We start from the raw sequence: 10,204 nt of genomic DNA, 5'->3' as shown, positions 1-10,204 counted from the left end.
GTAATTTTCTCAGTATTACTTCTACATTTTCACTATGGACTAAATTATACAAAAAACAAACAAAAAACAAAACTAAACTAAAATATGAGTTCACAAAGCTTCCCTACAAGTCTTTTTTGTTTTTTTGGTGTTTTTTTGTTTTTGTTTTTTTTTTTTTTTTTTGCACTCAGGGCTTTATGACTGTACTTCATACATTAAACTTTAAGTAATTTTCTCAGTATTACTTCTACATTTTCACTATGGACTAAATTATACAAAAAACAAACAAAAAACAAAACTAAACTAAAATATGAGTTCACAGATACGGTTGGCGTAACAGTGGTCCTAATGCCTGGAACCTGTGAAAAATGTTGCATCACATGGCAAAGTAGAATGAATGAAAGATGCAGAGCAAATTAAGGTTGATTATCAGGAGCATTAACCTGTGGAGGTTATCCTGGTTTATCCAGGTGGGTCCAGTGTAATGATTATATTTAACATGAAAGATGGAGGCCTAAGAGGAAGAACAGAAAAAGTTAGCAGCATGAGAAGGAATCAGCTTGCTTTGCTGACCTTGAAGAAGGAGGAAGTTAGCTATAAGTCTGTGAGTGTGAGGTCCTCTGAAAGCTGAAAGAGGCAAGGAAATGGATTATTCCCGGGAGCTTTCCGAAGAAATGCAGTCCAGCTGACACCTTCGCTTTCGCTAGCAAAACCCATTTAATTTAAGCTTTGACCTCTAAGTGTAGGATAAATTTGTGTTCCTATAAACCACTAAGTTTGTAGTAATTTGTTAAAGTAGCAAAAGAAAATTAATACAAGTTCTTGATTTACAGGCTCACACACTTACAGGAGAGCCTGCTGAGACACTAGTAAAGTTGTTTATGACAAATGCTTTCCAACATATGGTTTCCTAGGAAAATGACCCACCGTTAAGTTACCACTATCACTTGCTGACATAGAGAAAAAAATTGAACAAATACAGTAAAGGCCTACTACATTTACCCTATAAGACCTCATACAAGGAATGTTGGGGCTCTGTAGAATAAGCTCTGAACTGCTAACCACAAAGTGGGTGGTTCAAGTCCACCAGGTGCTCTGCAAGAGAAAGTTGAGGCATTCTGCTCACAACGAATTACAGCCTCAGAAACCCTATACCAGGTCTTTGTGAGTCAGAACCCAATTGACAATGCTTAACAGCAACAACAAGATATCATACAAATTAAAGACAAAGTCAAATTAAATGGGCAAAGGGCTTTTACATATAATCCACAAATTTAAAAAAACATAAAAGGCTAATAAAATATGAAAAGATTTCAGACAAAATAAAACTATTGCAAAATAGATAAATGAAGAGATGGCATGTTGTCTATTAAATTGGCACATCGCTTTTTCATTAAAATATTCTATGCTGGAGCCCGTGGCATCTGCAACAGGGAAATGACAGAAATGGTGGCCAAACCCGACTGCTGATCACCAAGCCGCAGAACCTGAATGACGCCTATGGACCGTCCGCCCAGCAACTTCCTCGAGATGGAAGTCAGCAAGCCCCAGACCGTGGGGGTCAGTAGGGGCCGCTTCACTACCTACGCAATCAGTGTCAAGACAAATCTTCCTATATTCAAGCTGAAGGAATCTGCTGTTAGAAGAAGATCCAATGACTGAATAGTGAGTTAGAAAGAGAGAGCAAGGTTGTAGTTCCCCCACTCCCTGGAAAGCATTTTTGCATCCACTTCCTGTTAGAGGAGATGATGGAATATTTGATGATAGTTTTATTGAGGAAAGGAAGCAAGGCCTGGGGCAGTTTATAAACAAGGTCGCTGGTCATCCTCTGGCACAGAATGAACGTTGTCTTCACATGTCTTCACAGAATGAAATAAAAGATAAAAACTATATTCCTTCTAAAATAAGACATGCCTGAAATTTGGTGAGAAGGAGGCAAAAACAGAAAAGACAAAAAACAAAAACAACAACAAAAAAAAACCACTTTCCATGACTTTTAATGATTCGCATACATCAGTGAAGAAGTTGTGAGTAACTTTTCGCATGCTGCACAGAACCTGGTCTAACATGCCTTCAGTATACTAACACTCATTATGATGCTCAGTTTTGTTTGTTTTAGCAGTTGACAAGAAGGTAATTTGCTTTAGTGAAAAATCCCTCATTCCAGCCTTTCCATAAATAGCTGCTTCTTGATGGCATTGCTTGAGAGCTTCACAAACCTGTTATTCCAGTGTAATATGCAGTGTCCTCACTACAGCGACCCACTTGGTCTAATAGGCACAGATTTTGTGTCATGCTTGCTTCTTGAAACTGATTAACTAGAATATTTTGTACCCCCTTTTTTAATATGAAACATCACCTGTCCTAATATATGTGTAGGAGCTCTACACCACTGGTTTCTCATACCACACTTGTGTGCAGAAAATCTCTTTCTTCAAGCTTGTAAAACCTTCACCTAGAAGATTAATGAGGGACAGCTTTATATTCTGTGTAAAAACAAAATCAAATTTATATGCTAAAATCATTTGTCTAAAATTTTAAGTTGTTTTCAAATAAAAATGCCTTTCTGATATAAAAAATATATATATACATATATATTTTATATATATGCTACTAAGGGTGTGGCAAGGAATCCTGGGGTGATGCTGTAGGATAAGCACTGGACCACAAGGTCAATTTGAACTGCAAGGTCAGCAGCTGAAACTCACCAGCTGCTACTTGGAAACCCTATCTAGTTTTGCTAGGAATCTGAACTCAGTGGCACTTAACAACAGTAACAACAAGGATGGGGGAAAACAAACATTGTCATTCACTGCTGTGATTAAAGGTGATGTAAATCTTTTGACAAACCATTTAACAGTTTATTAAAAAGTGATAAGAATGTTCCTACTACTTCTGGTTTAGTAATTCTGAATCTGAGAATAAGATGGCCCATTATGTATGGCGAAATTTGGTCATAACAAGATTATTTATACTATTAAAAATTTGAACCAACTTTCAATAATAGGAGAAAACCTCAATACATTACAGCATATTTAAATTATGTTATTTTTATAGTTATAAATAATTACACTTACGGAATCCAGAGCAAGATGGTTGTGCACGCAGCCCCACAATCCCATCACCCTACAAAAATGCCAAAACAAAAAGTAGAAATTGTTTATCTTAATTTCACCCTCATTTGAAGGAAAGCTTTGCCAGATAAGAGTTGTTGGTTGATCCCTCTTTTACTTTAAATATCATTTCACTGCCTTTGACTTTAATCATTGGTGAGGACAAACCAGTCCAGTGTTTAATCCTACTGAGGATCCTATACTGCTTTCAGGATTCTCTCTTATCTTTGGTTTTTGAGAGTTTGATGATAATGTGTCACAGTGTGGTTCTCTCGTGGCTTATTCTCTTGAAGTTCATTGAATTTCTTGGAGATTCTCTGCCATATTTCTTCTAGTAATTGTTTTTACTGCTTTCTCTCTTCTCCTTGGATAACTCTGTGACCCCTAATGTGTCCCACAAATCCCTTCAACTCTGTTTCTTTCTTCATTCTTTTTTCGCTTTGTTCCTCATGCTTGCTAATTTCAATTGTCTTGTTTTCAAGTTCACTGATTACTTTTTCTGCCAGCTGAAACCTACCGACCTCCTCAAGTGAGTTTTCCATTGCAGTTATTGTATTTTTCACTTCTAGTATTTGGTTTTTTTTTTCCCCCCCCTTTCTTTTGTTTTTAATAATTTTGGGTTGTTTGTTTTGTTTTGTTTTTGGTAGCTTTAGGTTTACAGAAAAATTGTTCAGCAAAGAACGTATATAACATTCCCACTGACCACTTTTCCACTATACAATTTTTTCTCTTATTAACATCTTTGCATTCCTGTGCCAGATTTATAAAAATTGAGGAACTGACATCAGTACAGAATTCTTAACTGAAGTTCATAGCTCGCATTATGGTTGCCTCCTTTTGTTTTCAGAGTTATGTTTGATATGATTGGTCCTGTCAGTTTCTGTATGGGTTTTGCTGGTTTTGTTGGTTTTGTGTTGTGCTAGGAGTGTGCAGCTTCTTGTGTAGTCATCTCGCTTCTCTATTCAGCTCCTTGTCCTGTGACTTTTCTAAGTGTGAATCAGATGTGAAATCCCTGTGTTTACCAAATTATAAGAAATTACGTTGAGCTTCCCCAGTGGTTCTAAAGTACCTCCTCCTGTCGTTTTAGATGACTGAAGGGAAGACACTCCAGCACTGTGCTAATTCTCTATATAAAATGCTCTCACTCCCTGACCTCTCAATCCTTCAGGGATTTCCTGGACTTTGTCTAGACAATCATGAAATGGACAATAAACTCAAGGCTCCAATCTTCAGGAGTTGTCTGAAAAACTAAATATATTCATCTCATACTGAGACTTCAGCCTCTGACTCTGAAACGAGCAGAAACATTTCTTTTACAAATGATCTTTTATCATGGGGTGTGAGGAGGAAACAGGCTGTAACAGTGGGAGGAAAAGCAAGAAACCAGACTATCACAGCTGTTGGAGTATCTTTTTCATGCCTACCAAAGTACGTATCAGAGTAATTTTAGACTACACTAAATCCATTGACAATTTTCTATCCAGGAATTGAAGTATCTCTGCTTCCATAGAATTGAAATAATATTTTCAGTATAATAAGTGCCAAAAAAACCACATTACACACACACATAAAAATCTAGAAAACCTCTGCTCTGGCATCTGGCTTTATTCTTTTGACCTCTGCTACCAAAAGTATAAATGATCTCTTCTATTTTATGACAATGTAATGACCTGGAAGTTAATATATTTTCTTATAACTCAACTAACAAAAATGTTTAGAAATAGAAATTACATTTCAAGAACACTTCTAAAAGTTTAGCAGTGATTGGTATTTAATTTATAAGTATATGCTTTGCATTTAGTTTATAAGTACATCTTTAGTTGTAGTAAGAGTGAATTTTTGTACAATTCATTGTAGAAATAGTTAAACTTAAAAAGATACATTCTGAATAATCTTTGGTGATGTAAAATGATAAGAACTATGCTGTTGTTATGTGCTGTGGAGTAGATTCCAACTCATAGTAACCCTATACAGGGTTTCTGAGGCTGTAAATCTTTACGGGAGCAGAAAGCCTCATCTTTCTCCTGCGGAACTGCTGACCTTAAGGTTCACAGCCCTATTGGTAACCACTACACTACCGGAGTTGCAAACCCAATCAAAATCTAAGTAAAGTATCTAGAAATTTGTTTTTTTCTTATTACCCATCCACTGCCACAGAATGAATTCCAGGTTATAGCAACCAATGTATAGGGTTTCTGAGGCAATAATTCTTTATGAAAGTAGATAGCCTCATCTTTCTCCCTCTAGGGGCTGGTGGGTTCAGATAGCTGACCTTGTGGTTAACAGTCCAGTGCTGATCATACAGGATGACCAGTGATCTTTTCGTTCCCCATTACTGTGTACTAATTTATTTTGTTTTTTTTTTTTCCATTCCTATATAACTTTTAGAAAGATATTGAAGGTAAGAAAATCGAAAAGCTTCTTTAACATGATAGTCTTACTTAAAAACAAGATTGTTTTCAGTTTCAAATTCACAGAAATAACTATTGAGTATCCGTTAACTTTATCTATTGGATTTGAATCAAGGGTGGAGAACCTTTTTTTTTTTTTTTTCCAAGAGCCATTTATAACATCATTCATGGGTCATACAAAATCATCAACATAAAAATTAGCCTACTATAATGTGATGGCTAGAACTGCAAATGGTTTGGCAAGCCTTGTATTCCCCACTCCTGGATTAAATAGAACCCTTAATCATGGACATTTGGCACAGATCTTAAAGTCTTTTTTTTTTTTTTTTTTCCTTTTTACAGTTGGTTGGTTTTGTGTATGCCTGTTACGTGATCAGTATTTTCATGGAAGAGGAGGACACCTGTAAGTACTGTTATATCTACCTGTGGATTTATTTTTGGATACGGCTTAGCTTCCAAACCTAATTGTTACAAGGCTATGAAAACTTTCATATCTTTTTAAATGACTGAGCTCAGTATGGCAAAGTTCCAATTAAAAGTTGACTAACTAAAGTTCCCACAAATAAGTGGGCACTGCTTCAACCCAAGTTATGTGGGAGGATGCACAGAAACACAGGAGCCTTGGACTGGTGTCATGTCCTGTCTTATGACTTGTCATCAGAGACATAAACATTACATTGGATAGGAGCATGGGGGTTGTTTTATCCATCACTCTTTGTAAGTATGCTGCTTGTAGAATTTTAAAGTCTGGACAATGGCAATATTAATACCATACATTGCAGCAAGATCTTTGTGCATGCAAACTATAGAAAATGCTATGAGAACACTAAGAATAACAACCCTCAAGGAGAAATGTGAAAGAAAAAATGAAAAAAGACAAAATAGATGCAGAGCAAGGATTAATGGGATGTTGAGAAGCTCAATTGTGTTCTAGCAGAATGCAGAAGTTAAAGGCATAAGGACCTGAAATTGTATGTATAGAGATTTAGCAGCATGATTTAATGGCTGCTGTATTTTGAGCAGCTACTAATGTAAAAAAATTTGGCTCAAAACTACTCTGTTGTGACTTCATAAAGAGCCAAAGAAATTTTCATATTTTAGAAAAATTAATCAGTTTAGATCAATAAATGCATCCACACATTCAATTGGAAATGTAGTTATATTATTGCAGCTACTGTTTGAGTTGACTGCAGCAAAATGAGATAAATGTCTAGCTTGTCACTATGACTGCTTTCAAAAACACCTATCCAGAGGGGTCTAGTGAGTACTTCTCACCAAAAACCTGGAATTCAGATTACAATCGGCTCTCATCTCAATTTATTTGATTAAATGGAAGAAATTTTAGACCCAACATTCAAACATACACATATCTGGTACTTATTTAGTGGTTTGTTTTTTTTTTTTAAAGCTAGATAATTCAGAAAGAGCCTGATATAGCAAAAGTGAAATTATAATTGTAATGCCCACTATGAGGTTAACTTTTAAAATGGGTAAAATTATGGGGGTTCATGTAGTAGGTTCCACAATCTAGTAAAGTCAGTATACAGAACATCAGCTGCATGCTTTCTACTCTGCACCTAAGACAGCAGAACCACAAAACACAATTGGTTGAGAATGAGCAATTTTAACTGGAATTCGGAACAAGCAAAAAAATTGATATACTAATAAATCCCAGTTGAATCTCTTATCAAGTGCTTCTGAGAAGTACAAAAAGTGCCTTTTGTCCTTTTCTCTTTTCCTTTTTCATCCTCATTTAACTGGTTGGAGGCTCTCAGTAGATGCCAGTATGCATTCCTATCTTACTGTGCAAGAAAAACTGATTAATCAAGCCAATCTATTAACTAATGGAATAAAAAGGGGTCTTTTCCATGAGACTTATGACTTTAAATAAAACTGGTAAATGCAAAATGGAATGCAAAACTGAAGTATTCATCAAATTTAAGTTAACATCTTCAGATCTTCCATCAGCATCCTTTCAAAGTAATACTGCCAATGTACATGGATTCTATTGCTCCTGGCAGATATTGTATTTCTATTAACTTTGGTGTCTTTAATTAACTTAAATTTCTCTGCAGAAATGCCTTCATCAGCTATTTTAATGGCCACCATGTTGGCACTGAAGTAGCTGTTAACAACCCATTCTATTTCAATGTAATTCTTAAGATTAGGACCATACATTAAGTTATGAGAGACATCTGAGTGTAGTGGTTGTGTAGGCATGAAATCAAATAATATTTACAGTTGGAAAGAGCATTCGGTGCTTAAAGCAAAGTAAATATGCCCAAGAATATGATAATCTGCTTGAAGAAAGATGACAGTGAAAATCACTCAGAAACCTTTTAGTCTGATAGTTTTTGAGCAAGAATAAATTTACTCTTCCTTACTGAAAGAAGTAGAAATCCAAAGTGCAGTTGTAATTAAATTGCCCCAGTCTTCAGAAGGCATAGCTGAGCAAGAATAAATGTCTGAAACCAATTGTAATGAGCTCATCATTGTTGCTTAGTGCTGCTAAACCAGTTCCATTCATAGTGCTCCTGATCAGCAAAATTAATCCAACACTTGGTTTTTTGGTGCAGCAATGAATGGCCCTTTAGATATGACATTGCTTACCTATAGTCAAAAAGCCATGTCGCTTGGATTGTTTTTCCAGTATGTAAACATAAAATACTAGGACAATACTGGTAGCTTTCCAAGTCATATAAGTATGCCCTAGAATGCTTATTCTGAAAGGTAACTGCAAATATAATGGAATGTCACAGTATTTTGGCAGACGATATATCATTTATCATCTTGAATTCTATTCTAACTAATGAAAATCTCTGCATTATTCAAAATGCAAAGTTAAGCCTTCTTAACTGAAGGTTTCTGAAAGCTGTCAGTCAGGTTTAAAAATTAATAATAGCTACCCACTCTTCTCCTCTGCACTGCTTAAGTGGTTCTTTGGGACCCACATTTCAGCTGATGGACACTTCTGAAGAGTAACAAATGCTGGAAGAAATACTTATTTCCAGCCACCTGGAAGTTACCTTAGTTGGTCTCAGTCTGTTTTGCTCACTATTTCTTATTAAGACTATGACTGCAGATCAAAGGCAGCAAAAGGTGAGACAATACATTATATCATTCATTCCAATGAAAAAGTTAGTTCTATCTCTTCCTTTCTTTGGTTTTTAAAATATTTTTTTGTTCTCTATGAACAATTTTGTGAGACTAAAATATTTGGCATCGGTAATCATACACACCTGTCCACATCTCATTTGTGAGTTCTCTATAGATGAAAATGAGCTTGGGGGGTGGCTACAATCTTGTCAGACTTACTAAAAAGAATGTTTTTAGTTTAGAGCAGTGTGGGTGTGAGGCAAAATATGCTAAGAAATATTATTAGCTTTTATAAATATTATTAGCTTATTTCAGATGATCTGTTGCCAGTAGCACTCCTTCTGAAGTTGTTGTTGTTAAGTGCTTCCGAGTCAGTTCCAACTCATAGCGACCCTGTTTAGGGTTTCCAAGGAGTGATGTGAGTCTGAAGGCCAAGCTTGTGGTTCTAACTTAACTTTCTGTCCCGTGCTTTTTCCCACAACTCCACACCAGGACTCCTTCTGATGTTAGATTGCAAATTGCAAATGTGATATCTGTTGGGCTCACGAAAACCAGTAGGGGTAGTACACACTGAATGGTGGGGGGAAATTATGTTGGAAATCCTAATAGTAAGCTTTTAGAGAGGAAATGAAAACCCAAGAGAGGGTTTAATAATTTATATTGAAAACAGAAAATGAGTCTTTATACAGACATTTGATTCTTGCTAGTATAAGGAGCTCTGGTAGCGTAATGGTTACGAATCAGGCTGCGAACCTAAAGGTCAGCAGTTCAAAACTACCAGCCGCTCCGCAGGCAAAAGATGAGGCTTTCTGCTCCCGTAAAGATTTACAGCCTCGGAAACCCTGTACAGGGTTGCTATGAGTTGGAACAGACTCCACGGCACACAACAACAGTATATGCTATAAATGGTTTGTGTACTTATACTAGGGTAAGACAAATGTATTTTAGTAGGGTTCAAGTTCATATGTGTATGAGTTTATGCCAAACAAAACCTGTTTAAACATTTCTCCGTGCAGACAAATTCTTTCAGGAATACACTTGTCTTATTCTCATTCTCTGATACAGGGAAGAAAAGAAAACCCATTTTCAAGTATATAAATAGTAATACAAGCTCTTTATTTAACCTTAACCAAGAGTAAACACAAGACAAAGACAAACATAGATCACCTGGATGACAGAAATAACACACACCATGATGAGTTTCCAAAGTTCTAGCTCCACATAGCGACCTTTTATAGAGCACAGAAAACAAAGGAATCTCCTTCCACAATGATGACTAATGGTAGCAGGCAAGCAACACAATATGCATGCTGGGCCCAGAGAAAGCAGGGAGGGACTAGTACATATAGGAAATCTTTATAGTCTCTGATGCTCTCGAAGTATGACATCACAACTTAACGACCATTAGGGGTGTGTATAGGAATGTTCCTGCAAGGGAAGTGGCCAAAACGTCACTTTTAAATATACTCTGTTTCTAATTCCAGCAGATCAGCTGTCAGAGATCCATCATGTACTCAAGAAATTTTGACATATAAACACTTAAACCTAGGCGCAAGATAGAATTAAGCTCTAGCTCTGGTAGCGTAGTGGTTACGAATCGGGCTG

The 10,204-nt window shown here is 36.3% G+C and overlaps 2 pseudogenes; both read left to right on the top strand.

Annotated features, from left to right (window-relative positions):
• Positions 1 to 1,897, top strand: part of LOC102819717 — a 35,245-nt pseudogene extending 33,348 nt beyond the window's left edge.
• Positions 1,898 to 4,424: 2,527 nt separating this feature from the next.
• LOC102840295 overlaps positions 4,425 to 10,204 on the top strand; it is a 105,214-nt pseudogene continuing 99,434 nt past the window's right edge.

The sequence above is a fragment of the Chrysochloris asiatica genome, unplaced genomic scaffold (assembly GCF_000296735.1).
Source record: "Chrysochloris asiatica unplaced genomic scaffold, ChrAsi1.0 scaffold00036, whole genome shotgun sequence".
Lineage (NCBI taxonomy): Eukaryota > Metazoa > Chordata > Mammalia > Afrosoricida > Chrysochloridae > Chrysochloris > Chrysochloris asiatica.
This window is presented reverse-complemented; position numbering and strand designations above follow the sequence as displayed.